We start from the raw sequence: 24,133 nt of genomic DNA, 5'->3' as shown, positions 1-24,133 counted from the left end.
GTACTGGCACAAAAACAGAAATATAGATCAATGGAACAGGATAGAAAGCCCAGAGATAAACCCATGCATCTATGGTCAACTAATCTATGACAAAGGAGGCAAGGATATACATTGGAGAAAAGACAGTCTCTTCAATAAGTGGTGCTGGGAAAACTGGACAGCTACATGTAAAAGAATGAAATTAGAACACTCCCTAACACCATACACAAAAATGAACTCAAAATGGATTAAAGACCTAAATGTAAGACCAGACAATATAAAACTCTTCGAGGAAAACATAGGAAGAACACTCTTTGACATAAACAACAGCAAGATCTTTTTTGACTCACCTCCTAGAGTAATGGAAATAAAAACAAAAATAAACAAATGGGACCTAATTAAACTTAAAAGCTTTTACACAGCAAAGGAAACTATAAACAAGATGAAAAGACAACCCTCAGAATCGGAGAAAATATTTGCAAACGAATCAACGGACAAAGGATTAATCTAAAAAATATATAAACAGCTCATGTAGCTCTATATTAAAAAAACAAGCAACCCAATCCAAAATGGGCAAAAGACCTAAATAGTCATTTCTAAAAAGAAGACACGCTGATGGCCAAGAAGCACATGAAAAGCTGCTCAACATCACTAATTATTAGAGAAATGCAAATCAAAACTACAATGAGGTATCACCTCACACTGGTTAGAATGGGCATTATCAGAAAATCTACAACAACAAATTCTGGACAGGGTGTGGAGAAAAGGGTACCCTCTTGTACTGTTGGTGGGAATGTAAATTGATACAGCCACCATGGAGAACGTATGGAGGTTCCTTAAAAACTAAAAGTAGAACTACCATACGACCCAGCAATCTCACTACTGGGCATATACCCAAAGAAAACCATAATTCAAAAATACACATGCACCCCAATGTTCATTGCAACACTGTTTACAAAAGCCAGGTCATGGAAGCAACCTAAATGCCCATGTACAGACAGATGGATAAAGAAGATGTGGCACATATATACTATGGAATATTACTCAGCCATAAAGAGGAACGAAATTGGGTCATTTGTAGAGACGTGTATGGACCTAGAGACTGTCATACAGAGTGAAGTAAGTCAGAAAGAGAAAAGCAAATATCATATATTAACGCATATATGTGGGATCTAGAAAAATGGTACAGATGAACCGGCTTCCAAGGCAGGAATAGAGACACAATGTAGACAGCAAATATATGGACACCAAGGGGGAAAGCGGGGTGGGAGAGGGTGGTGGTGGGATGAATTGGGAGATGGGGACTGACATATATATACTAATATGTATAAAATAGATACCTAATAAGAACCTGCTGCATAAAAAATAAAAGAAGGTGTTTCAAGAACCAAGACACCTAAGTAAGGTCACCTATCCCTCATAAGGCTAAAGGTGTAAGGCTGCTGTTATCTAAGTACGGTTCATGGGCCCAAAGGAGGCCTTTTCAGGGTGGTTTACCAAACCCGGTGAGTTTTCTCTCTTTTGTTGCAGATTAGTACTCCACACAGGATTCACAGTGACCCCCGTCATTATCTCTCTCTCTCTCTTTTTGTACACGTCCCTCCTCTCTGGTACACTGGTCCACAAATTCTAGGTGCTTCAAGATCCCCAATCTCCTATTCCGTCTCAATCTCACAGTGAGACACCTGGGCTATTTGGTAAATCCCTCCCGCACTGGTGCCGAGAAGCTGCCTCCATGAAGTAAGCTGGGCAATGTTTGGGCTCACCTCATCTGTTTTCCTTATCTCTGTGCTACCTGTAGCCCAATGCCCAAAAGTTGTTTCATACAGTTTGTCCAGTTGTCCAGTTGGAAGGAAGGTCAACTCCACCTTTATCAATGAAGAAGTTACAGTAATTTCTTTTTATTGTATTTTACAAATATGTCATTTCATGGTGGATAGGGATAAAAACATCTTCAACCAACCACACATTACTTGAGACCTGCCTTAGGTAATGTTTCCTCTGTGGCATGCTGAATGAGTCTTGGCGATGAATAGTAATTAGGGCAAAGGATTTGGGGAGATTAGGGAGCACTTTCTAGGCAGATGAATCCCTGTCTTACCCGTGGGAGTCATGGAGACATATGCAAGGAAGAGATCTCTGACTATTCCAGTTAAAAATTCTGCCTGGGATTATTTGGGTAGCTAGAGATACTTGTACCATGCAGAAAATGATGGAAGCAACAACTGAATATTTCCCTAAGCATGCTCGTGTTTAGAGCTCTCTTCTGAGTCCTGTCCCATCCTCCTTTGTCTATGCCTCAAGCAGATATAGCTGTGGTGTAATTTTCAGGATGACCACCAGAGAGCGGGGTTTCCTACAAATGTGGTTCCTCTTTTTATTCAGGTGCTGGTTTGACTTGTTTACTTTGTAGCCACAAGACAGATTACTGTTGCTGTGCAGAAAGGGGCTCTCAGTTTCTAAGTGACGAGTTTTTATAATATTCAGCTGCAAACTAGCCCCATTAGATTTGGTGTATCCTGGGGAGCAAGGACCGTTGCCAACATGTTTTCTGCCACTCATTCTGTTCTTGTGACCTTCTTAATATTCAGTAAGTAACATTTAATCCTAAATGTTCATGATTTTTCGTTTTCCTATAATTATGGGTAACTTTTAGTTTTCTTCTCTGGCTGAAAACTCTCCTTCTGTCCATTTATAACATAAAAAAGTGATTCTCTTGTAGGAGGGACCAATGGAGACTCAGTGAACCAGACAGAAGGCCCAGTGACTGTCTCAGAGGGGGCGCCTAGGACCCTGCACTGCACTTACCAGACCTCTGATTCAAATCCCTATCTTTTCTGGTACGTCCAGTATCTCAACAAAGCTCCGCAACTCCTCCTGAAGGGCTCGAAGGCAAACCAGAAGGCAGAGCATCAAGGTTTTCAGGCCACTCTTGTTACGAGTGACAGCTCCTTCCACTTGCAGAAACCCTCAATGCAAGCATCAGACTCGGCTGTGTACTACTGTGCTCTGAGTGACACGGTGAGAGGGGCTGCAGGGGGAGCTGAACACAAACCCAAGGGGAGCAGGAGGGCTGAAGTGAGCAGTCTTCGGAGGAGGAGGTATATTCTCTCCTTGGGCAGTGTTTAGTTTATTTAGAGCTTTTCAGGAAAATAAATGAAGCTCAGATCTAATTCCTAGAAACCCAGGAGGTTGGGACTTGTTCATCAGGGAGAATAGGGTGGATGTCAGTCTTGAAGAAAACCCAAGCTATGATCCCCAGAAGTGTCCCTGTTCAGCCAGAAAGACTCCTCCCTTCTCTAGACTGACTTTCAAAAACATCTATTTTCTCTTAATGTAAGATGGATGTTAGATGTCACGATATTAATATATTCATTTAGGGAAGAGAAAAGGAATAGATGACTAAAAGCTGCATCAGCTGAATCACAATCATAAATCAGCACAGGGATGCCAAGCAAATCATACACAAATTTTCACGCGGCTGAGACGTAACGCTGTTGAGGCGCTGCTCTCAGTGAAATGAGGCAGAGCTGCTGCAGCAGTGGGATGAAAAGGCATTTGTGATTTTTGAATGGCTACATTTTTGATATAAGGAACTAGGAATGCATGGTCTGGTGATTTTACCTTCATTTTGACTATAGGATGGGATACTTGAAAGCAAGGTGTTTCTAGCACAGACTGACTATTGATTGGCATTAGACACGTACAGGTGGACAAATTTTGTCCACCAGGAAACTTGCTGTGATAGCATTAAGCAGACAAGGAACTTTATCCAATGTAAATTTCCCCAGGAACCAATGCCTTGGAGTGAAGGAAGAAAAGTTATGATGACTGAGGGTAAATAGTTTGACCTTCCTGTCCGGAAGAAGAATCTGTGTGCTTATTTCACTGTAGAGTTTGGCTGCAGGCCAAAAAAAAAAAAAAAGCCATACAAAAACATGGATGACTATTTGTTCTCAGAAGTCACCATAATCATAACAAATTGTATTGCTCATAAAACTTATGTCTATCCTAGATGCATTGGCTGCATATGGCAAATGACTGCAGCACTGATATAACTGTTGTCAACTTAATTACAATAAAGTCTAAATAGGCAGGTTAGATTCACCAACCAGGTCAACAAGCCATGACGTGCCACAGGCAAACTGATAGCAGCAAGTTACATTTCCTGTTCTGGTGCAGAAGCATCTCACCCTTCAGTACTTGTGCACGTGCCCTGTCAGGCACAGGGCAGGCATTTAGACCTGAATTTGAGACAGAACACAGCACATTTCACTCAGAGGAAGAGCTTCCAACATGGGGTTCCCTGGCCTGCTGAGAGCTGTCATAGCCTCCGTCCGCCTTGGTAAGGCTGGTAAGGATGGCCACAAACAGACTCAGCTCCACTCAGCTCCCATGTTTGGGGGTAGGGCAGGTTATTATTGTCTGGTGGTGTGTAGGAGAGTTGAATAATGGGTAGGGGAATTAGAAGTCTTAGTCCTATGTTTGTCCCTTGCAGCCCTCGGTGTTCCACCAGAAGAATCAGCCTAATTCTTTCTCTCTGTCTCTCTGTCTCTCTCCATATATATTATATATATAAAATTTTTTCTTCTCCCCAGGATCCATCACAGCCCAGAAAGTAGCTCAAGAAAGCCAGGGTCTTCCCTGGTGTTGCAGGGGTTGAGAATCTGCCTGCTAATACAGGGGACAGGGGTTCGAGCCCTGGTCTGTGAGGATCCCACATGCTGCGGAGCAACTAGGCCCGTGAGGCACAACTACTAAACCTGCGCGTCTGGAGCCTGTGCTCCACAACAAGAGAGGCCGCGATAGTGAGGGGCCTGCACACCGCGATGAAGACTGGCCCTCGCTTGCCACAACTAAAGAAAGTCCTTGCACAGAAACGAAGACCCAACACAGCAAAAATAAATAAATTAATTACTAAACTCCTACCCCCAACATCTTCTTAAAAAAACAAAAAAAGAATTGAAAACATAAAGGACCAGCCAGAAATTTTTATGCTGGAGAAGGAGGATGTAACCTTGGATTGTGTATATGAAGCTAGTAGTTATAGTTATTATTTATTCTGGTACAAACAAACACCAAGTGGGGAAATGATTTTCCTTATTCATCAGGAGTCTTACAATGAGTGAATACAACAGAGGGTCGGTAGTTTTTGAACTTCCAGAAAACGGCCAGTTCCATCAGCCTTACCATCACACCGTTGCAGCTTGGGGACTCAGCGGTGTATTTCTGTGCTCTGAGAGACCACAGTGATGCAGGTCCCTGTGGGAACCCACAGAAAACTCAGATCTCAACGTGAGGTGTCCCCCAGCTATGAAAACCTTAGTGAGATTCTCGGTAAGGACAGGAGAAGGCAGCGGCCATGTCAGCAAGGCAGGGGAGTTAGAAGTGGAAACCTCACTCTAAGGTAAATGCTATCTCTCTGCCTCAGAGAACATATGTAAAAGTGTCATTCATCAAAAGCATCTTTATCTTCAATTCTTCATCTTGAAGTAGATCATTTGCCAAAAAAATTTAAAACTTTTTTATGGTGATTATATTAAAGCAAGTGATTTGGTTTAAAAAAATTCAGTAATATTTGGCCAAATCTGCACCTGAATTGTTAGACTTTTAGGTTCACTGCACAAATATTCATGCATTGCTGACTAAGTCTTGTCATTATGTTAGATCTGAAGTATCTGTTAAATGGCACTTCTTGGACTCTCCCTGTCCCATTGTCTCATGCTGTGCCATGAATGACCTGGAATGATGGACACAGAATAAATGTCACCACAAGTCTTGACACCAAGGAGGAATGAAGCTCTTCAGTTTGCTCAGAACCAGCCCCATTACCTGATCACATTCTCTATATGCAAGTTTAATGCAGATAAAATAGAATATCCAAAGAAGTAATACTCAAAACAAAACAGAACAACTCAAAAATTCTACTAGTCAGGAAAAACTCTGCTACAGAATCACATCTTATAGGATGTTTTCCATTCTGCGTTTTTACCCAACAGTATATTATGAAATAATTATTTGCACAGCATTATTTACAGATCAAAATCACACATTCTCATGGCGATATTCCAGTGTATGATTTTTTTTAAGAAGATGTTGGGGGTAGGAGTTTATTAATTAATGTATTTATTTTTGCTGTGTTGGGTCTTCGTTTCTGTGCGAGGGCTTTCTCCAGTTGTGGCAAGCGGGGGCCACTCTTCATTGTGGTACGCGGGCCTCTCACAATCACGGCCTCTCCTGTTGCGGAGCACAGGCTCCAGACGCGCAGGCTCAGTAGTTGTGGCTCACGGGCCTAGTTGCTCCGCGGCATGTGGGATCCTCCCAGACCAGGGCTCGAACCCGTGTCCCCTGCATTAGCAGGCAGATTCTCAACCACTGCGCCACCAGGGAAGCCCCCAATGTATGATTTTATAATACTTTTTTGGCAAATTCCGTCTTACTAGTTTTTTAGATTGTTTTACTCACAGTAACAAATAATGCTGGAATGAACACACGGGTATTTGATGATTTCCTTCACAATTCCCAGGAGGTGAAGAGGAATTTACCTTTAGTCTTTCTGGTATGGGCTCCCTGATCATTTCTGTGACCCTGGAGTATAGCACATTTTCACTCTACAACTACTAAACACTCATATTTTGCCTGTTACAGAAAATTCTCTTACATCAAGGCTTTGCTTTACAGTTTAGCTCCTAATGACTCCAGATGGCCTCAATTTCAGATAATTCTGTACCACATATGTTCAGAGTAGCTGTAATATAACATCTGAAAGAGTAATGTCTCTGTGCTATTGTGTGGTGATATTAGGTGGCAATTAACCTGGTGGATATGTTTTCATCTGGAATTCCAAAAAGAAAGATATTCTTCCTTGTGTAAGGATTTTCTATCCCTACTATACAAAAAACAATGATCCCAATACAGAACAACTTTCCAGAAAAGAAAGCATAAGTGTGTGTGTGTGTGCGTGTGTGTTTGTGTTTGTGTGTGTGCGTGTGTGTGTGTGTGTGTGTGTCGGGGAGAAGGGGAGAGAGAGAGAGAGAGAGAGAGAGAGAGAGTGAGAGAGTGAGAGAGAACATGATAGACGTATGTAGCCAAGCCATGAAGTAATTAACTAAACAGTTAAATTTCGTAAAACGTATTGGAAGTAAGCAAAGTCTTTCAGAGACAACTTTTAATGAAGAAAATAGACGTAAGTAGGTTACAAGGGAATAAATCAAAGATTTGAAGCAGGAAAAATGTATCTTAGAATCTGGTGCAGGAAGCGGTATTGGCGAGAGGTACTCAAAGGAGGATTCCCAAAAGTTAGCAAAAATTTTTAAAAATACTAGACCGAAAATAATCAATGACCTATCTTCTTTAACAATTATTTCAATCTATTTGTACTTTGAAAGTCTGAGAAATCTTCTAGAATGTTTTGGATAACATGCATACCAGCTCAAACTGGAGCCGTTGTAAAATCAGTCACTAGTCTCTACTTGATCCCTAACATCCCCCAAATCATATCCCGTGTCCTTAATCAATGAGCTGTCTAATCATAATCGCCTTTTTAAATTTTCTTGATTGTCACATAACTCTAATCTTTCTAATATCTCCATCAGATTATTTTGCCAATAAATAAGTAAATGCCATCTGGGAAGGAATGCATTAACAGTGTGCCTGTAACTTGTTTTCTGCTTCCTCTGAGGTCACCTGAGGCCTTTGGGGTTTCCTGAGCTGAACTATTTGTGGACACAGTAATCTCATTTATACTTGAAAAGTAAAGAGGAGTTTTTAGGAGTTGTTCCGTACTAAGTTCTTTTCCAGAACGACCTTAGCAGGACACCCAGGGTATTTCTACATTATTCATTGCAAATAAACTAGAATTTATGGACATGGGATATATCTGATTGGTAAATGGCAGTCAACTAATGTTGGATCTCTTGTACGTGATTAGAAAAACCTGAAAGACCCCAAACCTCAATGACTTCCCTATTGCAACCTGTGTTGCTATAGTTGATGCTTGTCATACTGAACCCCAAGTCTGTCCTGGTGTTAAAAAAGGGACTTTGTGAAGCTTCATTTGAACAATTCATGAGCTTCCAGAGACTGAAGCTGGGCCTGCTGCTCTTTCTTGCTTGGTTTTGCTCTTCAGAAGCCCTGTTTTATCCCCTTCAGGTCACTACCATCCTTCCAAGGAAACCACAGTCCCATAGATAGATTGGTTTTGCCCATTTCTGAACATTATACAACTAAAATAATATCGTTTGGATTTTTTTCTATCTGGATATTTTTCTTAATATCAGATTTCTAAGAGTCATCCATGTTGTATTCAGTTTAGTTTATTCTCATTGCTGTATGAACATACCAGAATTTATTTAGCTACCTGCTTAACTGGTTCTTTGGATTTTTCCTGCCTTTGGCTGTTATCAATAGTGGTATTATGAATATTCTTATACACGTTCTTTGGTGAACATATTTACACACTCCTATTGGGCATATATATTCGAATTTCTGCATTAAAGGGTATACATATATCTGGCTTTAATTCCTCCACTAGCTAAGCCCTCAAAGAGTGCTAATAACCTCGGTGTTGTAAATCAACCGAAATTTCCAAACCTCATCATTGCTGACCTCTCAGAAACTTTAGACACATGAGTTGTGACCATTTACTCTTGCTTCAAATCCTCTCTTCCTTAGAGAAAGTTTCTCTCTTTCTTAGAGAAACAGCTGCTTCTCTGACAAAACACTCTCTGAGGTTTGTACCTACTTCTTGGGCTGTTTCCTCTCGCACTCCCGCACAAACCTTCAGCTCCCTTCCAGTCATTAACTATTGTGTGTCTGCAAGGTTTAGCTCTAGACTGTGTCCTCTCTTTGTGTTATTCTCTCTCTCTCTGACATTTTACTCATTTCTACATGACTCCGTGTCATACCTCATCATCTACTTTCTCTAGCTTCTCACTCAATTTAACAAGTATGAGCCACCTTTCTGTCACATATACACAGAGATAAAAATAACAGAGTAATCAGCATTCTGGCCATAAGTACAGTAAAGTGAGAGAAATTGTCATTGCCGCCTAGTGTGACCCTCTGAATCCTCCAAACTCCAGGGGATTCATTTCAAACTCTCTGAGCCAATCTTCTGAATCTCCTCTAACTTGGCTTGAGGAAGGTTGAGGAAGACACACCATCACAGCTTCACTTCTGTTTGCTCTAACTCTTCAGTGAATTATCAGTTTTCTCATATATCATTACTCTGCATGATAGGCTAAGGAAAGTTGAACAAATGCACTTCATATATGTTTTGGAAGTGTACCCAAGCATGTATTGTGGACTCTCTCCATCGGTTCTCATGTACTGAAGGCTCTCTTCCAAGTCCAAGACAAAAGGAAGTGTTGCAATTAATATGTTTTTATAATCTACATCTATATCTATACTTATGTATAGACTTCTAAAATTCCTGCTATGCCTGTAACTGTGAGTTCCATACAGTCAGGAAACATGTATGTATTGTACATTACACAGTACATGGCACATAGTGGCTGCACATTGCATATTGGCTAACTGAAGAATGAATTAATTGATAATATCAACAGATACAGAGCTTCTACCTTTTGGATGCTGTTAGATAATTGTGTATCAATTAGTTCTTGTATTCGTCCAATTCTCATCACCATAAGGATACTTCTATTTCCATGTACCATAAATCCCCTTTCTGTTTGTACAGATTTTCGTCATATGGTACTATTTTCAGGTTTGCAATTAGATGGTCTCCCTCTTGTTGGCGTAGACAGAGCCATCTTCATCACCTGAGTGAGTCTATAGGAAGATGTATATCGAATTCATTTTCTTGTGGACTTGGAAGTCCCTCTTATCGGTGGGTCTTCCGGTTTCACCTGCTGATGACGTATTCCTGTATTATCTCTTTTCTGCTTTCTTCTCTAGGGCTTTTATCTTAGAATTTCGGCCTCAAATATTTATTTCCTGTGGCTAGAGATATGAGTCCTATAAAACTAAGGGTGGTAGTGGGCAGAGAGTGGGGGAGTGGTCCAGGCCAAAAGAAAATCTCAGTTAACTTAGTTCTCTTTGAGTCTCAATACTTTTCCTTTCCATCCTAACTCCTAGGGCTCAAAGGAAATGACGTTTTTATAATAGGTGTTCTCCATACACTAGATGTTGCCCATGAGTACAATTGGATGGTGTCGAACTATCTGTTTCTATTTATCTTTACCATTGCCATCACTTGTTCTGCTTCTTTGTATATTTTTTATTTCCAGTCTAGTGACCTAGTTTGGGGGTAGATATTCCTACCATTGGGAGTCCTAGCCTGAGACAAGAAAAATGTCTTGTCTGTTTTTCTAATTTCCTGATTCTGGTTCCAAGGGCTGAATTATTTCAATCAAGAATCCTTTTAATTTCCTGGATTCTCAACCCTTAAGAAAACTTTTAGGAAGTATTATCCTCGATTGTAATATTGGTATTTTAAAAGTTCTCCTATGAGAGCAAAAATCAGGACTCTGCCTCTGGCACAGTAGAAAGAAGAATCACTACATCCTTGGGGAAATGAGCTATTTGACCTTGGAATGGTGACTGTGCAAAAAGGTAGATGGAAGCATGTAATTTTAGCAAAAAGTAATAAGAGAAAGAGGCAATTCTCTTTCTTGTGACAATTTGTAGAGAATATTCTCTTTTTCAAGAAACACATGCTCAATTATAGGAAAGAAGTTATAGCAAGGAAAAGACTCTCACTTTAGTTCACATTGATGACTTAAATATTAATAGGCATTTTGTTTCTCAGAGAATTTTAAAGTTTAAAAGAATGTGAATTTTAGGAAAGACTACAGTTATCCTTGATCATAAGATAGATGTAACCATTTTCCAAATCTATACTAGAAAACATTGCCCTGTAATACGTGATAGATGATTTCAGAGGCTGATATGTTGAGAAGGGTTTGGGTTTGTTCTATAGTTTTAACTTTACTTTTAATTTAGAGAAATCACAGTAAGTATAAAAAGGGAAGCTCACAGGCTCAAAGCATAAAAGTTTTTTTCAGTCTTCTATGAGAAGTGCTCAAGCTACATTTTGGTTATGTTGCTTTGAACTAGTTACTTGATAACAGCAAATAGGTAAAGCTTAAGACAAAGATGATGACAGATTCCTCTTTTCTAAAAAACATCTTCTTAAAAATATACATTATAAAAATCAACTCAAAATGGATCATAGACTTAAATGTAAAATATAAACTATGAAACTTGAAAAAAAATAAGAGAAAATCTTCAGGACTGGAGCTAAGTAAATCTTAGATTTGACACCAAAAGCATGATACAGACACACACACACACACACACACACACACACACGCACGCACCCCTAACTGAATCAAATTTAAAAACTCTTCCTCTACAAAAGAGCCTGTTAAGAATATGAAAGGATAAGCTACAGACTGGGGGTAAATATTTACAAACCATGTATCTGACACAGTACTTGTATCTAGAATATATAAAGAACTCTAAAAGCTAAATGGTATAGAAAATGAACAACCAATTAGAAAAACGGGTGAAAGACTCAGATTGATATTTCACCAAAGAGGATATACAGATTGCAAATCAGCACATGAAAAGATGCTCAACATCATTAGCCATCAGAGAAACGCAAATTAAAACCACAATGAAATATCACTATACAACTATCAGTGGGGTAAAATAAAAAATAGTGACAACACCTAATTCTGGCAAACGTGGGTAAAACTGGATCACTCATAAACTGCTGATGGGAATATAGAATGATACAGGCACTCTGGAAAATGGCCTGGCAATTTCTTATAAAACTAAACATGCAATGCAGACTTGGATACTTATCCTAGATAAATAGAAGATTTCATTTACATGAAAATCTGTACCTGAATATTCATAACAGCTTTATTCATAGCAGCCAAAATATGGAAACCTGATGTCCCTTAGTAGGTGACTGGTTAAACAAACTGTGGCACATCCCTGCCATGGAATACTACTCAGAAATAAAAAGAAACAAACAGGTTGGTTACACACTATTACCTGGACAAATCTCATGTTTTTACTACTCATTCTGAGTGAAAAACATCTCAATGCTTACTTCTATATAATTCCATTTATATAACATTATTAAAATAACAAAAAAGTAGGGATGAAGAACAGGTTAGTGATTGTCAGGGGTTAATGACTAGGGAAGGGGTGGGTGTGGCTACAAAGGGGTGGCATGAGGAAGCCTTGTGGTTATGAAACAGCTGTGCACCTTGATTGTGGCAGCGAAGCTATACATGTGATATACATGAATGCATGAATCTGTACATGTGTAAAATTGCATATAACTACACACACACACACAAATGGCTGCATGTAAACTGTGGAAATCTAATAAGCCCTGTGTGTTTTACTAATGTTAATTTCCTGGTTTAGAGACCCCTGGAGGACATAGGGTGAAGAGTACACAGAGCCTCCCTGTACATTTTTGGAAACTTCCATGAATCTATAATTATTTCAAATTAAAAATGGTTTTTAAAATTACAAAGAAATTTCATAAAAATCACAACCGTAAATCATCTCCTTGGTTTCATTACACATCACACATTCAGCTTCTGGGTTCTTTTAGAGTCTAGCCTACAAACAGCTGCTGCATTAATGCTGCAGTTATCTTTTTCACGTTCTTTCTGAGACACACATTCAGAAACAGAGAAACACAGCCTTTTAAATATGATTTGTAAGAGTCACAGTTTGCTAAGTGTGACTAGAATAAATGAAATCAAAGGATGAGAAAATGGATACAAGTTAGTTTAATGACTTTTAGATCACTGAGAAATTATCAGATTTTCAAAGAAAACGTTAAAGAACAACAAACCCCATACCTACACTGTTAGTGCAATAATTCTGGGCAGCTTATTCTTTTCTAGTCCCTGAGTGGGTGAGGGATGAAGTGACATCAAAGCAGTGCGTCTGAGGGTTGATGTTCTTTTTATGGGTTGTAGCTAATGGGGGTAGAGTGTGCTCTACGGACAAGTCTGAGGAGAGCTTGTATAAATGGTGGTCAACTCTGCAACATCAACGCATGTTCAATGACAAAACCCAATGGAGTGGGGCTTCCGGGAAGATGGCGGACGAGTAACACGCGGAGATCACCTTCCTCCCCACAGATACACCAGAAATACATCTACACGGGGAACAACTCCTACAGAACACCTACTGAACGCTGGCAGAAGTCCTCAGACCTCCCAAAAGGCAAGAAACCCCCCACATACATGGGTAGGGCAAAAGAAACAAGAATAAACAGAGACAAAAGGATAGGGACGGGACCTGCACCAGTGGGAGGGAGCTGTGAAGGAGGAAACGTTTCCACACACTGGGAAGCCCCTTCGCGGGCGGAGACTGCGGGTGGCGGAGGGGGAAATCTTCGGAGCCACAGAGGAGAGCACAGCAACAGGGGTGCCGAGGGCAAAGCGGAGAGATTCCCGCACAGAGAGTCAGTGCCGACCGGCACTCACCTGGCCGAGAGGCTTGTCTGCTCACCCGCCGGGGCAGGCGGGGCTGGGAGTTGAGGCTCAGGCTTCGGTCGGAGCGCCGGGAGAGGACTGGGGTTGGTGGCGAGAACACAGCCTGCAGGGGGTTAATGCGGCACGGCTAGCCGGGAGGGAGTCCGGGGAAAAGTCTGGACCTGCTGAAGAGGCAAGAGACTTTTTCTTCCCTCTTTGTTTCCTGGTGCACAAGGAGAGGGGATTAAGAGCGCTGCTTAAAGGAGCTCCAGAGACGGGCGCGAGCTGTGGCTAAAAGCGCGCACCCCAGAGATGGGCAGGAGACGCTAAGGCTGCTGCTGCCGCCACCAAGAAGCCTGTGTGCGAGCACAGGTCACTCACCACACCCCCCTTCCGGGTAGCCTGTGCAGCCCGCCTTTGCCAGGTTCCCGGGATCCAGGGACAATTCCCCCGGAAGAACCAACTGCGCGCCTCAGGCTGGTGCAACGTCACGCCGGCCTCTGCCGCCGCACGCTCGCCCCGCCCTCCGTGCCCCTCCCTCCGCCCCGCCTGAGTGAGCCAGAGCCCCCGAATCAGCGGCTCCTTTAACCCCGTCCTGTCTGAGCGAAGAACAGACGCCCTCCGGCGACCTACACGCAGAGGCAGGGCCAAATCCAAAGCTGAGCCCCTGGGAGCTGTGAGAACAAAGAAGAGAAAGGGAAATCTCTCCCAGAAGCCTCAGAAGCAGCGGATTAAAGCTCCACAATCAACTTGACGAACCCTGCATCTGTGGAATACATGAATAGACAACGAATCATCCCAAATTAAGGGATGTTTTCTGTTTTCCTTCCTTCTCTCCTTCCTCCCTCCCTCCTTTCTTTCTTTCTTTCTTTCTAGTTCTACTAATTTCTACTTCTACTAATTATTTCTTTCTACTTCTTCTCTCTTTTATTCTGAGCCGTGCGGATGTAAGGCTCTTGGTGCTACAGCCAGGAGTCAGTGCTGTGCCTCTGAGGTGGGAGAGCCAACTTCAGGACACTGGTCCACAAGAGACCTCCCAGCTCCACATAATATCAAAAGGCGAAAATCTCCCAGAGATCTCCATCTCAACACTAGCACCCAGCTTCACTCAACGACCAGCAAGCTACAGTGCTGGACATCCTATGCCAAACAACTAGCAAGACACGAACACAATCCCACCCATTAGCAGAGAGACTGCCTACAATCATAATAAGTACACAGACACCCCAAAACTCACCACCAGACGTGGACCTGCCCACCAGAAACACAAGATCCAGCCTCATCCACCAGAACACAGGCACTAGTCCCCTCCACCAGGATGCCTACACAACCCACTGAACCAACCTTAGCCACTGGGAACAGACACCAAAAACAACGGGAAGTACGAAACTGCAGCCTGCAAAAAGGAGACCCCAAACACAGTAAGATAAGCAAAATGAGAAGACAGAAAAACAGACAGCAGATGAAGGAGCAAGATAAAAACCCACCACACCTAACAAATGAAGAGAAAATAGGCAGTCTACCTAAAAAAAGAATTCAGAGTAATGATAGTAAAGATGATCCAAAATCTTGGAAATAGATAGACAAAATGCAAGAAACATTTAACAAGGACCTAGAAGAACTAAAGATGAAACAAACAACGATGAACAGCACAATAAATGAAATTAAAAATACTCTAGATGGGATCAATAGCAGAATAACTGAGGCAGAAGAACAGATAAGTGACCTGGAAGATAAAATAGTGGAAATAACTACTGCAGAGCAGAATAAAGAAAAAAGAATGAAAAGAACTGGGAAAGTCTCCGAGACCTCTGGGACAACATTAAATGCACCAACATTTAAATTATAGGGATTCCAGAAGAAGAAGAGAAAAAGAAAGGGACTGAGAAAATATTTGAAGAGATTATAGATGAAAACTTCCCTAATATGGAAAAGGAAATAGTTAATCAAGTCCAGGCAGCACAGAGAGTCCCATACAGGGTAAATCCAAGGAGAAACACGCCAAGACACATACTAATCAAACTGTCAAAAATTAAATACAAAGAAAACATATTAAAAGCAGCAAGGGAAAAACAACAAATAACACACAAGGGAATCCCCATAAGGTTCAGAGCTGATCTTTCAGCAGAAACTCTGCAAGCCAGAAGGGAGTGCCAGGACATATTTAAAGTGATGAAGGAGAAAAACCTGCAACCAAGATTACCCAGCAGGATCTCATTCAGATTTGATGGAGAACTTAAAACCTTTACAGACAAGGAAAAGCTGAGAGAGTTCAGCACCACCAAACCAGCTTTACAACAACTGCTAAACGAACTTCTCTAGGAAGAAACACAAGAGAAGGAAAAGACCTACAATAACGAACCCAAAACAATTAAGAAAATGGGAATAGGAACATACATATCGATAATTACCTTAAATGTAAATGGACTAAATGCTCCCACCAAAAGACACAGATTGGCTGAATGGATACAAAAACAAGACCCATATATTTGCTGTCTACAGTAGACCCACTTCAGACCTAGAGACACATACAGACTGAAAGTAAGGGGATGGAAAAAGATATTTCATGCAAATGGAAACCAAAAGCAAGCTGGAGTAGCAATTCTCATATCAGACAAAATAGACTTTAAAATAAAGACTATTAGAAGAGACAAAGAAGGACACTACATAATGATCAAGGGATCGATCCAAGAAGAAGATATAACAATTGTAAATATTTATGTACCCAACATAGGAGCACCTCAATACATAAGGCAAATAGTAACAGCCATAAAAGAGGAAATCGACAGTAACACATTCATAGTAGGGGGCTTTAACACCCCACTTTCACCAATGGACAGGTCATCCAAAATGAAAATAAATAATGAAACACAAGCTTTAAATGATACATTAAACAAGATGGACTTAATTGATATTTATAGGACATTCCATCCAAAAACAACAGAATACACATTTTTCTCAAGTTCTCATGGAACATTCTCCAGGATAGATCATATCTTGGGTCACAAATCAAGCCTTGGTAAATTTAAGAAAATTCAAATTGTATCAAGTATCTTTTCTAACCACAACGCTATGAGACTAGATATCAATTACAGGAAAAGATCTGTAAAAAATACAAACACATGGAGGATGAACAATACACTACTTAATAACGAAGTGATCACTGAAGAAATCAAAGAGGAAATAAAAAAAAATACCTAGAAACAAATGACAATGGAGACACGACGACCCAAAATCTATGGGATGCAGCAAAAGCAGTACTAAGCGGGAAGTTTATAGCAATATAATCCTACCTTAAGAAATAGGAAACATCTCGAATAAACAACCTAACCTTGCACCTAAAGCAATTAGAGAAAGGACAAACAACCCCCAAAGTTAGCAGAAGGAAAGAAATCATAAAAATCAAATCAGAAATAAATGAAACAGAAATGAAGGAAACAATAGCAAAGATCAAAAAAACTAACAGCTGGTTTTTTGAGAAGATAAACAAAATTGATAAACCATTAGCCAGACTCATCAAGAAAAAAAGGGAGAAGACTCAAATCAATAGAATTAGAAATGAAAAAGGAGAAGGAACAACTGACACTGCAGAAATACAAAAGATCATGAGAGATTACTACAAGCAACTCTATGCCAATAAAATGGACAACCTGGAAGAAATGGACAAATTCTTAGAAATGCACAACCTGCCAAGACTGAATCAGGAAGAAATAGAAAATATGAACAGACCAATCACAAGCACTGAAATTGAAACTGTGATTAAAAATCTTCCAACAAACAAAAGCGCAGGACCAGGTGGCTTCACAGGCGAATTCTATAAAACATTTAGAGAAGAGCTAACAGCTATCCTTCTCAAACGCTTGCAAAATATAGCAGAGGGAGGAACACTCCAAAACCCATTCTACGAGGCCACCATCACTCTGATACCAAAACCAGACAAGGATGTCACAAAGAAAGAAAACTACAGGAGAATATCACTGATGAACATAGATGCAAAAATCCTCAACAAACTACTAGCAAACAGAATCCAACAGCACATTAAAAGGATCATACACCATGATCAAGTGGGGTTTATTCCAGGAATGCAAGGATTCTTCAATATACGCAAATCAATCAATGTGATACAGCATATTAACAAATTGAAGGAGAAAAACCATATGATCATCTCAATAGATGCAGAGAAAGCTTTCAACACCCATTTATGATAAAAACCCTGCAGGAGGTAGGCATAGAGGGAACATTCCTCAACATAATAAAGGCCATATATGACAAACCCACAGCCAACATCATCCTCAATGGTGAAAAACTGAAAGCATTTCCACTAAAATCAGGAACAAGACAAGGTTGCCCACTCTCACCACTCTTATTCAACATAGTTTTGGAAGTTTTAGCCACAGCAATCAGAAAAGGAAAGGAAATAAAAGGAATCCAGGTCGGAAAAGAAGAAGTAAAGCTGTCACTGTTTGCAGATTACATGATACTATACATAGAGAATCCTAAAGATGCTACCAAAAAACTACTAGAGCTAATCAATGAATTTGGTAAAGTTACAGGATACAAAATTAATGCACAGAAATCTTTGGTATGCCTATACACTAATGATGAAAAATCTGAAAGTGAAATCAAGAAAACACTCCCATTTACCACTGCAACAAAAAGAATAAAATATCTAGGAATAAACCTACCTAAGGAGACAAAAGACCTGTATGCAGAAAATTATAAGACAATGATGGAAGAAATTAAAGATGATACAAATAGATGGAGAGATATACCATGTTCTTGGATTGGAAAAATCAACATTATGAAAATGACTCTACTACCCAAAGCAATCTACAGATTCAATGCAATCCCTATCAAACTACCACTGGGATTTTTCACAGAACTAGAACAAAAAATTTCGCAATTTGTATGGAAACACAAAAGACCCCGAATAGCCAAAGCAATCTTGAGAACAAAAAAAGGAACTGGAGGAATCAGGCTCCCTGACTTCAGACTATACTACAAAGCTACAGTTATCAAGACGGTATGGTACTGGCACAAAAACAGAAAGATAGATCAATGGAACAGGATAGAAAGCCCAGAGATAAACCCATGCACATATGGACACCTTGTCTTTGATAAAGGTGGCAGGAATGTACAGTGGAGAAAGGACAGCCTCTTCAATAAGTGGTGCTGGGAAAACTGGACAGGTACATGTAAAAGTATGAGATTAGATCACTCCCTAACACCATACACAAAAATAAGCTCAAAATGGATTAAAGACCTAAATATAAGGCCAGAAACTATCAAACTCTTAGAGGAAAACATAGGCAGAACACTCTATGACATAAATCACAGCAAGATCCTTTCTGACCCACCTCCTAGAGTAATGGAAATAAAAACAAAAATAAACAAATGGGACCTAATAAAACTTCAAAGCTTTTGCACAGCAAAGGAAACCATAAACAAGACCAAAAGACAACCCTCAGAATGGGAGAAAATATTTGCAAATGAAGCAAGTGACAAAGGATTAATCTCCAAAATTTACAAGCAGCTCATGCAGCTCAATAACAAAAAAACACACAACCCAATCCAAATATGGGCAGAAGACCTAAATAGACATTTCTCCAAAGAAGATATACAGACTGCCAACAAACACATGAAAGAATGCTCAACATCATTAATCATTAGAGAAATGCAAATCAAAACTACAATGAGATACCATCTCACACCAGTCAGAATGGCCATCATGAAAAAATCTAGAAACAATAAATGCTGGAGAGGGTGTGGAGAAAAGGGAACACTCTTGCACTGCTGGTGGGAATGTGAATTGGTTCAGCCACTATGGAGAACAGTATGGAGGTTCCTTAAAAAACTACAAATAGAACTACCATATGACCCAGCAATCCCACTACTGGGCATATACCCTGAGAAAACTGAAATTCAAAAAGAGTCATGTACCAAAATGTTCATTGCAGCTCTATTTACAATAGCCCGGAGATGGAAACAACCTAAGTGTCCGTCATCGGATGAATGGATAAAGAAGATGTGGCACATATATACAATGGAATATTACTCAGCCATAAAAAGAAACGAAATTGAGCTATTTGTAATGAGGTGGATAGACCTAGAGTCTGTCATACACAGTGAAGTAAGTCAGAAAGAAAAAGACAAATACCGTATGCTAACACATATATATGGAATTTAAGAAAAAAAAATGTCATGAAGAACCTAGGGGTAAGGCAGGAATAAAGATGCAGACCTCCTAGAGAACGGACTTGAGGTTATGGGCAGGGGGAAGGGTGAGCTGTGACGGGGCGAGAGAGAGTCATGGACATATAGACACTAACAAACGTAGTAAGGTAGATAGCTAGTGGGAAGCAGCCGCATGGCACAGGGATATTGACTCGGTGCTTTGTGACAGCCTGGAGGGGTGGGATAGGGAGGGTGGGAGGGAGGGAGACGCAAGAGGGAAGTGATATGGGAACATATGTATATGTATAACTGATTCACTTAGTTATAAAGCAGAAACTAACACACCATTGTAAAGCAATTATACCCCAATAAAGATGTTAAAAAAAAAAAAGAATAAAATATCTAGGAATAAACCTACCTAAGGAGACAAAAGACCTGTATGCAGAAAATTATAAGACACTGATGGAAGAAATTAAAGATGATACAAATAGATGGAGAGATATACCATGTTCTTGGATTGGAAGAATCAACATTGTGAAAATGACTCTACTACCCAAAGCAATCTACAGATTCAATGCAATCCCTATCAAACTACTGCTGGGATTTTTCACAGAACTAGAAGAAAAAATTTCACAATTTGTATGGAAACACAAAAGACCCCGAATAGCCAAAGCAATTTTGAGAACGAAAAACGGAGCTGGAGGAATCAGGCTCCCTGACTTCAGACTATACTACAAAGCTATAGTAATCCAGACAGTATGGTACTGCCACAAAAAAAGAAAGATAGATAAATGGAACAGGATAGAAAGCCCAGAGATAAACCCACGCACATATGGTCACCTTATCTTTGATAAAGGAGGCAGGAATGTACAGTGGAGAAAGGACAGCCTCTTCAATAAGTGGTGCTGGGAAAACTGGACAGCTACATGTAAAACTTTGAGATTAGATCACTCCCTAACACCATACACAAAAATAAGCTCAAAATGGATTAAAGACCTAACTGTAAGGCCAGACACTATCAAACTCTTAGAGGAAAACATAGGCAGAATACTCTATGACATAAATCACAGCAAGTTCCTTTTTGACCCACCTCCTAGAGAAGTGGAAATAAAAACAAAAATAAACAAATGGGACCTAATGAAACTTCAAAGCTTTTGGACAGCAAAGGAAACCATACACAAGACCAAAAGACAACCTCAGAATGGACAATATATTTGCAAATGAAGCAACTGACAAAGGATTAATCTCCAAAATTTATAAGCAGCTCATGCAGCTCAATAACAAAAAGACAAACAACCCAATCCAAAAATGGGCAGAAGACTAAATAGACATTTCTCTAAAGATGATATACAGACTGCCAACAAAATGAAAGAATGCTCAACATCATTAATCATTAGAGAAATGCAAATCAAAACTACAATGAGATATCATCTCACACCGGTCAGAATGGCCATCATCAAAAAATCTAGAAACAATAAATGCTGGAGAGGGTGTGGAGAAAAGGGAACCCTCTTGCACTGGTGGTGGGAATGTAAATTGTTACAGGCACTGTGGAGAACAGTATGGACGTTCCTTAAAAAACTACAAATACAACTACCATATAACCCAGCAATCCCAATATTGAGCATATACCCTGGGAAATCCATAACTCAAAAAGAGTCATGTACCAAAATGTTCATTGCAGCTCTATTTACAATAGCCCGGAGATGGAAACAACCTAAGTGTCCATCATCAGATGAATGGATAAAGAAGGTGTGGCACATATATACAATGGAATATTACTCAGCCATAAAAAGAAACGAAATTGAGCTGTTTGTAATGCGGTGGATAGACCTAGAGTCTGTCATACAGAGTGAAATAAGTCTGAAAAAGAAAGACAAGTACCGTATGCTAACACATATATATGGAATTTAAGAAAAAAAAATGTCATGAAGAAGCTACAAATAAAGACACAGACCTACTAGAGAATGGACTTGAGGATATGGGGAGGGGGAAGGGTGAGCTGTGACAAAGCAAGAGAGAAGCATGGACAAATATACACTAACAAATATAAGGTAGATAGCTAGTGGGAAGCAGCGGCATAGCACAGGTATATCAGCTCGGTGCTTTGTGACCGCCTGGAGGGGTGGGATAGGGAGGGTGGGACGGAGGGAGACGCAAGAGGGAAGAGATATGGGAACATATGTATATGTATAACTGATTCACTTTGTTATAAAGCAGAAACTAACACACCATTGTAAAGCAATTATACTCCAATAAAGATGTAAAAACAAAAACAAAACAAAACAGAAAACCCAGCGGAGTGTCATAGAACCAAACAAATTAAACAATACTAGTTTTGCTATACGTATCTTCCTGTTCCCCACTCTGTCCTGTGACGTTCTGATCTCTCCAGGGTCTAGAATGGAGAGCTCTGCTTTCCCTCTGCCATGCTCTTCCCTCCTGTTCTCCTAAGATCTATCAAGTTCGTGACCCTGAGTTGTAGTTGCACTTGGTCCCTGTAGCCAGGCATAAAATTATTTGAAGCAATGGTTTCTTAACTTATGTTCCCAATTCTCTGTCAAAGAGGTCTCCAGACATATCCACAGCTCTTTTATCCCCCCGCTTTTTTCAGCACTCTAGTCCTTTTAAGGTCTCACCTGCTGAGATTCTTGTGTACTATAAAGAGAAACACAATCCATTACACCTATGCTTGGGTTCAACTTTTATAACCTCTGGTAGCGTTTAGCTTTAAAGGCCAAACAAGGAACAATGAAACGATTCAAATTGCAGACAGAGAAGGCTTTTCTGATTACTGCTTTAAACCTCATATGCACAATGCCCACCAATATAAAAAATGTCCTCCCATCAATTTTTGTCTTTGTAGGGGACATGGAGTGGGTCCTGTGAGATGTTTGTGTTTGTGACCACCAGGTGGCAGTGGTTCCATTCCTCTCATTCCTCCAGTGCCTTAACTGTCAAAAGCATGACAGCTACTAGAGGATTTGTTCTTGATTGGCTGAGCCACCAACAGAAAGGCTATCTCCTGCATTAGAGAAGGAGAACTAAGACACAGGAGCAGCTCCTCAGGGGAGAAGATTTGGAATCATTAAAATTGTATCAAGAGTGTGAATCAGGATGGAGAACATGCTGGAATGTGCATTCATAGTCTTGTGGCTTCAGCTTGGCTGTAAGTTGGAGGTTAAGAGATGAGAACCATAAAGACACATTTATCCAAAGCTGGAGAGAAGAGAGAGAGGGGTTTAGTCTCAGCTCATCCCAGGCTTTTTGTTGGAATTTTTCAAAACTGCTGAACTGAAAGCTTTGTTTCATTTCTGATTTTGTTTTCCTGAACAGGGTTGAGGGGAGAAGACAAGGTGGAGCAGAGTCCTCAGACCCTGAAAATCCAGGAGGGAGACAGTCTCATCCTCAACTGCAGCTACACGGCCAGCAATTTTAACGGGCTACTGTGGTATAGACAGGATCCTAGGAAGGGACCCGAACTTCTCTTCCGTCTTTACTCAGTTGGGGACGAAAAGCAGAACGAAAGACTAAAAGCCACCTTGTTAAAGAAGGGAAGCTCTCTGCACATCGCAGCCCCTAAACCTGAAGACTCAGCCACTTACCTCTGTGCTGTGGAGACACAGTGCTCCCCAGGCACCTGCAGCCTGTACACAAACCCTGCAGCTGGGGCTCTGGAATCAGGGCATCTTTGGTGTTTTCCTTCCTCGATGAAGTAGTTGCTTAGCACCCAGAACTTCTTTTCAAGTAGTCCTATGGAGAATGACATCTTGTGACATAGCCAGACAGCAGAGATTACTGTTCATTCTGTCCAGGATCCTGAGTGATACTGGTATTCAACTTTGTCTTTCATTAAAATGTTTAGGTCAGATTTTGGTATCAAGATGATAATAGTTCATTAGATAAGTTGCAACTTATGGCTCCTTTTCTATGTATAGAAGAATTTGTGCAGGGTTTTTAATAATTTTTTTTTAATTTTCAGAAAGTTCACTAGTGAGCCATCTAAGCATAGTTTCACTTATGGGAGAAACTTAATAATCCTTCAATTATGGATTCAGTTACTTTAACGGGTAAGGGGTTCTTTATATATTTGTTTTTTCTTGTGAAAGTTGGTCAATTTTGTTATTTCTGCACATAGTTTATTATTTGCTACCTTTACTTTCTTTTATTTATCTTGCTACTTTTTCCACTTGTTTGAGTTGCAAGTTTGACTATTGATTCTCAACATTTCTTCTTTCCTAACAAATAGAATTAAAATCCATAAATTTGCCTCTAATTACAAATATTCCTTGACTTCCAGTGGGGTTACGTCCCAATAAACCCATCATAAGTTGAAAATATCTTAAGTCAAAAGTGCATTTAATACACCTAAACTCCGGACATCATAGCTTAGCCTAGCTTACCTTGAACGTGCTCAGAACACTTATATTAGCCTACAGTTGGGCAAGATTATCTAACACAAAGCCTATTTTATAATATGGTGCTGACTCTCTCATGTAATTTAT

The 24,133-nt window shown here is 40.2% G+C and overlaps 1 long non-coding RNA gene across 1 annotated transcript in view; it reads right to left on the bottom strand.

The window, feature by feature from the left end:
- LOC137226362 (uncharacterized) overlaps positions 1-24,133 on the bottom strand; it is a 684,033-nt gene that overhangs the window by 129,964 nt on the left and 529,936 nt on the right. The window contains exon 9 of the long non-coding RNA XR_010944326.1: positions 23,234-23,381. This is a non-coding gene — a long non-coding RNA (uncharacterized lncRNA). The remainder of the gene's footprint in view (positions 1-23,233; positions 23,382-24,133) is intronic.

This window comes from Pseudorca crassidens, chromosome 1, assembly GCF_039906515.1.
Source record: "Pseudorca crassidens isolate mPseCra1 chromosome 1, mPseCra1.hap1, whole genome shotgun sequence".
NCBI classification, from domain to species: Eukaryota; Metazoa; Chordata; class Mammalia; order Artiodactyla; family Delphinidae; genus Pseudorca; species Pseudorca crassidens.
Note: the sequence above shows the minus strand (reverse complement) of the source record. Positions and strands in the feature narration are given on the sequence as shown.